The following is a 7,613-nucleotide window of genomic DNA, read 5'->3' as shown; positions in this document are numbered from 1 at the left end:
TTGGGGGGCACTAATTAACAGCATTCTAACTGAACCAACCACCAACATACTGTGGTTACTAGCAGCAAGAGGTTGGGTCTTCTGCAGAGAGTGCAGGACCTTCATGCGTGCAGACACATCATCGAGCAGTTTCCCACAGTCTGGGAGCAGCTCAGTCAAGAAGCGGAAGCGGGCAGCACAGCCACCACACAGTCCACCAGTGAACAAAGGCCACAGTGTGCGTATCTGTACGATGTGCCACAAAAAATTGCCAGGGGTTGTTTCCCCAGTGTCATCTTCAGCCTAGAGAAGGCGGCAGGCAGGCAGGAACACCATCACCACTCTTCCCTTCAGCTCAAGTGGAAATAACGCTGCCACGAAACTGTGTGAAGGGAGAAGGGTGGAAGGTGTGGTCCAGATAAGCTGTGGGAGTGCGTGGGCTTGTAATGGATATTGGTTGTTCTCTCAGCAGCATCCGTGGAGACAGGAACCGAGTTCGTTTCAGGTCCAGGACCCTTCATCAGATCTCTTTCCCAGTTCTGACAGGAAATCCAAAATGTTGGCTGCGTTTCCCTCTCTCCACAGCTGGCTGGCCTGAGAAGTTTCCAGCATTTTCTGGTTTCATTTCTCATTTCACACTTTCAGCAGTGTTATAGTAAACATTTATTTTACAATGCATCTCCTCCTGATGCTGAAGTTAGGTACCTTTATTGAATATCCTGAAGCTTTGTCTTCAATGTACTCCCATAGGGTTTAACAAGTTGATAACTTTTGCAAAGAGACTGAATTATATTCACTGAAGATTCCAAGAGAGTGACAGATGATCGCAGTTGCGACATTACACCCCAAGACTGCAAGAAACTGCAGAGTTGTGAACGCAGCCCAGTCCCTCACACAAACCAGCCTCCCCCTCCATTGACTCCATGTACACTTCTAGCTGCCTTGGGAAAGCAGCCGACATAATCAAGGCCTTCTCCCCCCTTCCATTGGGCAAAAGATACAAAAGCCCGAGAACATGTACCACTTGGCTCAAGGACAGCTTCTATCCCACTGTTATCAGACTCTTGAATGGACCTCTCATAAAAATGAACTCTTGATCTCCCATTCTACCTCGTCATGACCCTTACCTTGTCTACCCGCGCTGCACTTTCTGTGACTGTAACGCTACATTTTGTATTTTTTTTTCTCTTTTTGTACTACCTTGAAGTACTGCGTATGGAATGATCTGTCTGGATGGCGTGCAAACAAAAGCTTTTCAAATGTGACAATGATAAACCAATTACCATTTTAAAGAACGTCAACCTATCTTATTCTGTGTGGCTTTATGGGATCTTGAACAAGAAAGATGATCAAATCTTTGAGTGAAAGGATTACCCAAGCTATTACATTTAAGAGGCATTCAGACAGACACGTAAGTAGGAGAGGCATAGAAGGATACAGACCTAATGATGAAAAATGGGAGTTGTGTAGAGGGACAGAAAGGTTGGCCTGGATGTGGTGGGTCAAAGTTGCATCAATCGTGGGTTAAAATCCTTGAGCTCTTTATCTAACTTCTTGTGACAGTGCCTTCTCCAGCATTCACTGCTGATTCATGAGAAGTGATAAATGATGTACATGTGAGCAATACCCACAACCCTAGGAATGAATAAAAACAGACACAGACTGATGCGCATTGAACGACACCTTCCGTACACAGCCACGTATTAAAGAAAGGAGGCAAGTGACAGAATCTTCTCAAACTGTTTAATAGTAAATGCTAAACAAGGTACCACAGTTTCATATAAAATGTCTGCAAATCTGTGTGTGCAGTTAAAACAGTTTAGTACCTAGTCAAGACAAAAATAGTAAGAAAAATCTGAAGCAAATACCAGCTTTATTCAAACTCGCAACACTTTGCCATACCTCTACACAGGTTGCTCCAAAACAACTTACAAGTGGTTCTCTTCCATCTTTTCTAATTAACTCATAATTTGTCTCAAGGTTACATCACACAGAAAAAAAATTCACACAAGATAATGACACTTTTGGAAAAAAAAGCTTTTTCTTTGTAATGAGAGCAAAATTGCATCTTACTTTAGTAGAGAGGTTTGGTCATTGTGGCAAACTTTTAGAAATCAATATCATTCACATTTGTTAATCATTTTATAATCCTCGTATAAAAGGCAAAGTTGTACAAAACCTACAGAGTTAAATACAATCAGTTTGTACCAAAAAAAGCCCACAGGATTCTAAAATGTTTGTTAACTTACAAAGCAGCAAGGGTTTGGAAAAACAGTCACTCAAATATCTGTTTTCAATGTTTACATTATCAAAAGATAACAAGATGGCAATTAAATATTCATTAAGCATTTTCCACAGGATTCTGGCATGGGTGGTGTGGTAAGGACCACCGAGTGCTTGTGAAGAAGTTGGAGGATTGGCAATGGCGCTACAGAAGGAACACAATCATGCTGTGCATGAGGGCGAGGCAGCATCAGCACGTCAATCCCCTCCAGGGTGCATCATCCCTAATAACCCCTCGACTACACCCTCCAGTCAGTGGCAGTTACGAAGGACCCTGGGGTGAGGTCTGGGTTTATCACACTGGGGCGCTTACTAAGTAAGTGCTCAGCTGGAAGAGGAGACTGAAGCTGAGGTGCTTTTGGAAACACAGCTGGTTCACAGGCAGTATTCCAAATGGGATGCAGGCAGTTTCACTGCACAGCCAGCCATCCAGGCCACACCTTGCAGCTTGGTCTGGTCAAGCCCAACCCCCAATTCAGGTAGAAACGGCAGACTAGTTAATCAGTGCACACCACCCTGTAACAAAAAAAATCAGCTTGCAACTCAAAAAAGGTTGTGGTGGGGTGGGGCGGGGGAAGAAGTTGATAAAAATGTTCAAAGAATGTTTTTTTAATTTACTAGGTTCAGGCTATCCTTACTGTGTATGGGATCTCATATCAGACTGCACCAATAACCAGCTGCAGTCCCTGCCCTCGCCATCTGCCTGTCGGTGTGTGCAGTTGTTGTGGGGCATTTAGTGGGTGTGGGGAGCAAATGCAGTCTTTTGGAGTCTGCAGTGCTTTCCTCCGCCTGTCCTTGGCGCACACAGTGAGTCAGAGGATAAAGGGGCAAAGTGATCAATAATGCTGGCGGAAAACTGAACCCTCTGTGTCAAACCCAGATAGCGTGAAGGTGGGTTGGATGTAGGGAGGAGCGGAGTTGAGGGGAGGGGACAAGGGGACAGACGTTGGATTGTGTTTGGGAATTTGGGGTTGGTGTTTTGGGTGGAGGTTGAACAGTTGGGACTTGAGGGCTGTGGGACAGATGGTGCTCTAGGTCCCGTGGATGGGAGGGGAGAATGAGGGAGATTTAAGGCTGGTCTGCAGAGGAGTAGGGTAAGAGGAGAGAGAGTGATTTGATGAGGGGTTGGGATTAGGGATACACGTTGGGTGGTGAGGAGGCTACACCAGACACCTGTATGAAAATGGAGTGGGGAGGGAGGGAGGGGCAGAGGTTAACTCTTTCACTGCCTCATACCATTTGGTAACAAGCCATGGTGGCCATAGTGTAAATACCCAGTTGCTGTGTGTCCAATAATCAACTCAGCCCTTGCAAAACGTCCCACTTCCAAAAATGACACAAGCCACTTGGATTACTTTGTGGAAAGTCAGCTAACTCCCCAGAATCTTCAAAACCAAACAATCTGTAAACAAAAACACTGCACACATCCCCCAGCAGGCCAGCTGGAAACCGCTTTAACGCCAAGGTCAAAGCGAACAGAAGGGAGGGCTTCAACAGGATGTTACCTGGTCTCTGCACGATATTTGCCACGAGACAGTTCAAAAATATACTTTATTTAAACCTCCAACTCAATTGTATTTTTTTCCTTTATCAAACAGCAACTTCGAAGTCAGGAAGACAGAAAAGCTGTACAAAGTGTAAAAGGCTGTAACATGCAAATAACACTTGGCACTAAATCAATTTAACAAGTCACATCACATCTTGCTGAGGGTTTGAGCATAGATACAATACATGCAAGGTATAATCAGACCAAACTTGACAACATTAAACTAAAGACTTCCTTTTTATTTCTTCAAACTTTTGCTTCAGACACTTACTGCTAACGTTAGAAAACCAAAGTGCCAAAAAAAAACCCAAGGGAAGTGGGTGACACTTTGTAAAAGCTATTCAAGTATTTCTTTACTGATGTCACTCCAGTATTCTGAGGGAGTTGGGGAGGGGAGGAAGAGGTGAGGGAGGGAGGGAGGGAGGGAGGGGGGAGCTGGTGGGGGAGAGGGGAGGGAGGGGAGAGCTGGTGGGGGAGAGGGGAGGGAGGGGGAGCTGATGGCGGAGAGGGGAGGGAGGGGGAGCTGATGGCGGAGAGGGGAGGGAGGGGGAGCTGATGGCGGAGAGGGGAGGGAGGGGGAGCTGATGGCGGAGAGGGGAGAGGGGGGTGGGAGGGGGAGCTGGTGGGGGAGAGGGGAGGGAGGGGAGAGCTGATGGGGAGAGGGGAGGGAGGGGGAGCTGATGGGGAGCTGGTGAGGGAGAAGGAGGGAGATGGCGTTGGGGATGGGGAGGGAGGAGGGAGGGGGTGGGGAAGGAAGAGGGGAGGGAGGGGGTGGGGTGGAAGGGAGGAGGAAATGGATGGGGAAGGGGGAGATGGAGGGGGAAGGGGTAAGAGACAAGGGGTAAGGGAGGGACGCAATTGTGGGTGGAAGGGGTCGGGGACAGGTAGGCGGAAGGGGTGAGGGGGCAGACGAGAAGGGTAAGAGAGTGGGGAATGCCACAGTGTGTGGTTGGGTAAGGGGTGGGGGGGGGGGGGGGTAGGTAGGTGAATTGGGCGTGGGAGGGCGGGAGTGGAAAGGGGAGAAGCTGTCACCCTGCCTTCTTCTGGAGTAGAAAGCATTCCAGCCTCATCATCTTTAAGAGTGAAATGTGATAAACACTTCATACTTCCCTAACACACAACACACTTTAAAAAAAGAAACAGGAGCACACACAAGTCATTTTCTGTTTGTCTGCTGATTGGATGGTCAAGATACAAAGCCCTCTGCTAGTGCCAGAAAAGCTGCTTCGCGAAAAGGAGTAGAAAGTGTCAAAATGCTGCAATTTAGTTAAGAAATTCTAGAAAAATAGACTCTCGAAATTTTAAACGCAGCAATCTTTTGTAAGCTTGCTTAAAGTGGTCTGCCCCAGCAGCACTGAAGGGTGTGTGTGTTGGGGGGTGGGGGTGGGGGGGTGGGGGGTGGGGTGTAGGGGCGGGTGGGGCAAGGGGTGGGGGGGTGTCGGCAAAGAGAGGAGAAACAAAAGATTTCTGAAATACATCAAATTTAATGTCAAAAACAAGGTCAAAGTCAGTAGAGGTCAAGCATCAGAGAAGCTCAGAGACAACGAGGGACGATGAACTTTGACGTCACAGCAACATGCTAGGTAGACGATGAACAAACGGGCACGAAGATATCTAGGAGAAAACAAAACCAGAAAGGGAGAAGGACCAAGTTACACAAAGCTATAAAAAAAAGAAGAAATAAATTGAAATAAAAATTAAAAACGAAACAATGATACAGTGCATGAGATCAATGCATAATTTGAACAATGGGACAGGGAACAGCACATGCTAAACACTGCAAACAGATGTAATTCACACAGGTACAAGAAAGACACCAGACAATCCTTAGCCACCCAGAGGGGCCAGGGAGTGGGAGGGGGAGAAGAGGAAGGAACAGGGGCCCTCATCCTGGGTCCTTTTATCTGCGACTTGCATCTATCTCATCACCAAATGGCTGTAAGACAAAAAAGCCTTTAAAAGGGAGAATGATGGACAGACACAACTGGGCAAGGCTGGCACAGATACGCAGCAGGGAAATCCACCGAGATTTGTAGTTTAAATTGCGTTTTAAAAAAAAACAGCTACTGGGGTAAAAATTCTCAAGTCACAACTGCAGAATTAAGAGCAGCCTGGTTCACACAAAGAAAAGCTGAGCAGCCCCTCCACAGAACGCCACTAACCACTTCAATAACTTAAATGCCTGACTGAGAAATCATCAGGTAAGACTCGTCTTAAAGAAAGATTAGCATTTCTATAGCATCTTCCATCACCTCAGACCTCTCTGAGCCTATACAATACTTTTTTTTAAAGTGCAGACTCTGTTGTAATAATGTGGCAGGCAACTTGAGTACAACAAGCTCCCACAAACCGCAGAGTGATAATGACAAGATAATTTGTTTTAAGCGACTTCAGTTGAGGGAAAATATTGTCGAAGGCATTGGGGAAGAATCCCCCTGGGTCTTCTTCAGAATAGTGCCCCTGGAATCTTTTATAGCTACTTGAGAGAACAAACAGGGCCTCAATTTAAAATCCTATTTAAAACACAATACCTCAAGAAGAGCAGTGCTCACATAATACTGCCCCTTCCACAGTGCAGTGCTCACAGAATGCTGCCCCTTCCACGGTGCAGTGCTCCCTAAGTACTGTCCCTCCGAGAATGCTGCCCTCTCTCGGTGCTCTGCCTCCTAAGATGTGGTGCTCCCTGGGTGCTGCCTCCTAAGATGTGGTGCTCCCTGGGTGCTGCTTCCCTGACCTTGCAGTGTCTCTCCGACAGTCCATTCCTTCAGTACTGCCCCTTGGAGATGCACAGCTCTGTCCAAGACTGCAGTGCTCACTTAGTATCTCTCCACCCCACCCTAAAACACCAGTGCTCTGTTAGCACTGCGCACCACCACCACCCCCCCCCCCCCAATCACCCCCCACACAATGCAGCCCTCCCTCAGTATTGCTGGCACAAACTGACAAGAGCAGTGCTGTCTCAGTACATCCCTTCCCCAGTCCCCGACAACAGTATAGGGCTCACTCCGCATTGAATGGAGTCGTCCTTGGGTCTAGACTGGATTAAGGGGATGTTTAACAGCAGACATTTCCCCTCAAAAATTCACTGCTGTGAGCTGGGATTTGTGTCCGGGGGACGAGGGGAGTCTTTGGTCAGGAATGGAGCCCCATGCTGCGATCCATCCCATCTGAAACTGGGTGGGAAGAGGAGCTCTTCATGGGCACCCAGAGTGGAGTGGGGTAGGGCAAGGTTTCTGACTTCTATGCTGCAGGGGAGGACAGGGGAAAACATGCCCCCTTCTCCCTGCACGGCAGACACCTCGAGGAACCCAAGGTTTGCTGTGACCCTGCCCCCGCCTGCGATCCACACTCGCGTCAGAGCACGGCCGCTCACAGAGAGGGCACACATCCACGCTGACAACAAATGGGCTTTGATAATCTTTCCCCAGCTTCCAAATTTAAAAATAAAATCAGGCCTTCCACTTCTGTTTCCAACAGTAATTTAAAAAAAACAATAGGTTTCAAGTATTTGATTAAAGAGCACTAGAAGGACACTGTATCAGTAGCTCCACCTCAAACATTGCATATAACAACCATGTAAACCAGTCGCCTACAAAATACTGATTCTCCAATAAAACACTTCAGATAATAAATAATCTCCAACACTCGGGAGCTGTAAAAAACCTCTATAAAAATAGAAAAGGTAGAATTGTAAATTATACATTCACCCCAATCTCAAGTTTGTGCATTTTTTTTTCAAACAAATTCACATTATTCCCCTGGAAGTTTTTGTTTTAAAGTTGAACGTGTAAAAACAAAAAAAACA

At 46.9% G+C, this 7,613-nt stretch overlaps 1 protein-coding gene across 6 annotated transcripts in view; it reads right to left on the bottom strand.

Annotated features, from left to right (window-relative positions):
• Nucleotides 1-1,835: 1,835 nt before the first annotated feature.
• Nucleotides 1,836-7,613, bottom strand: part of celf1 (cugbp, Elav-like family member 1) — a 56,864-nt gene continuing 51,086 nt past the window's right edge. For 4 of the 6 annotated variants that reach the window (XM_052029087.1, XM_052029082.1, XM_052029086.1 and 1 more), the window contains exon 14: nt 1,836-5,422. The gene's annotated coding sequence lies outside the window, so the exon portion shown is untranslated. Of the gene's footprint in view, nt 6,288-7,613 lie in introns of all 6 variants that reach the window. The other 2 variants (XM_052029085.1, XM_052029083.1) reach the window with 2 other exon arrangements.

The sequence above is a fragment of the Pristis pectinata genome, chromosome 14, assembly GCF_009764475.1.
Source record: "Pristis pectinata isolate sPriPec2 chromosome 14, sPriPec2.1.pri, whole genome shotgun sequence".
Classification (NCBI taxonomy): Eukaryota; Metazoa; Chordata; class Chondrichthyes; order Rhinopristiformes; family Pristidae; genus Pristis; species Pristis pectinata.
The sequence above is the reverse complement of the archived record's forward strand: the minus strand, read 5'-3'. Positions and strand labels throughout refer to the sequence as shown.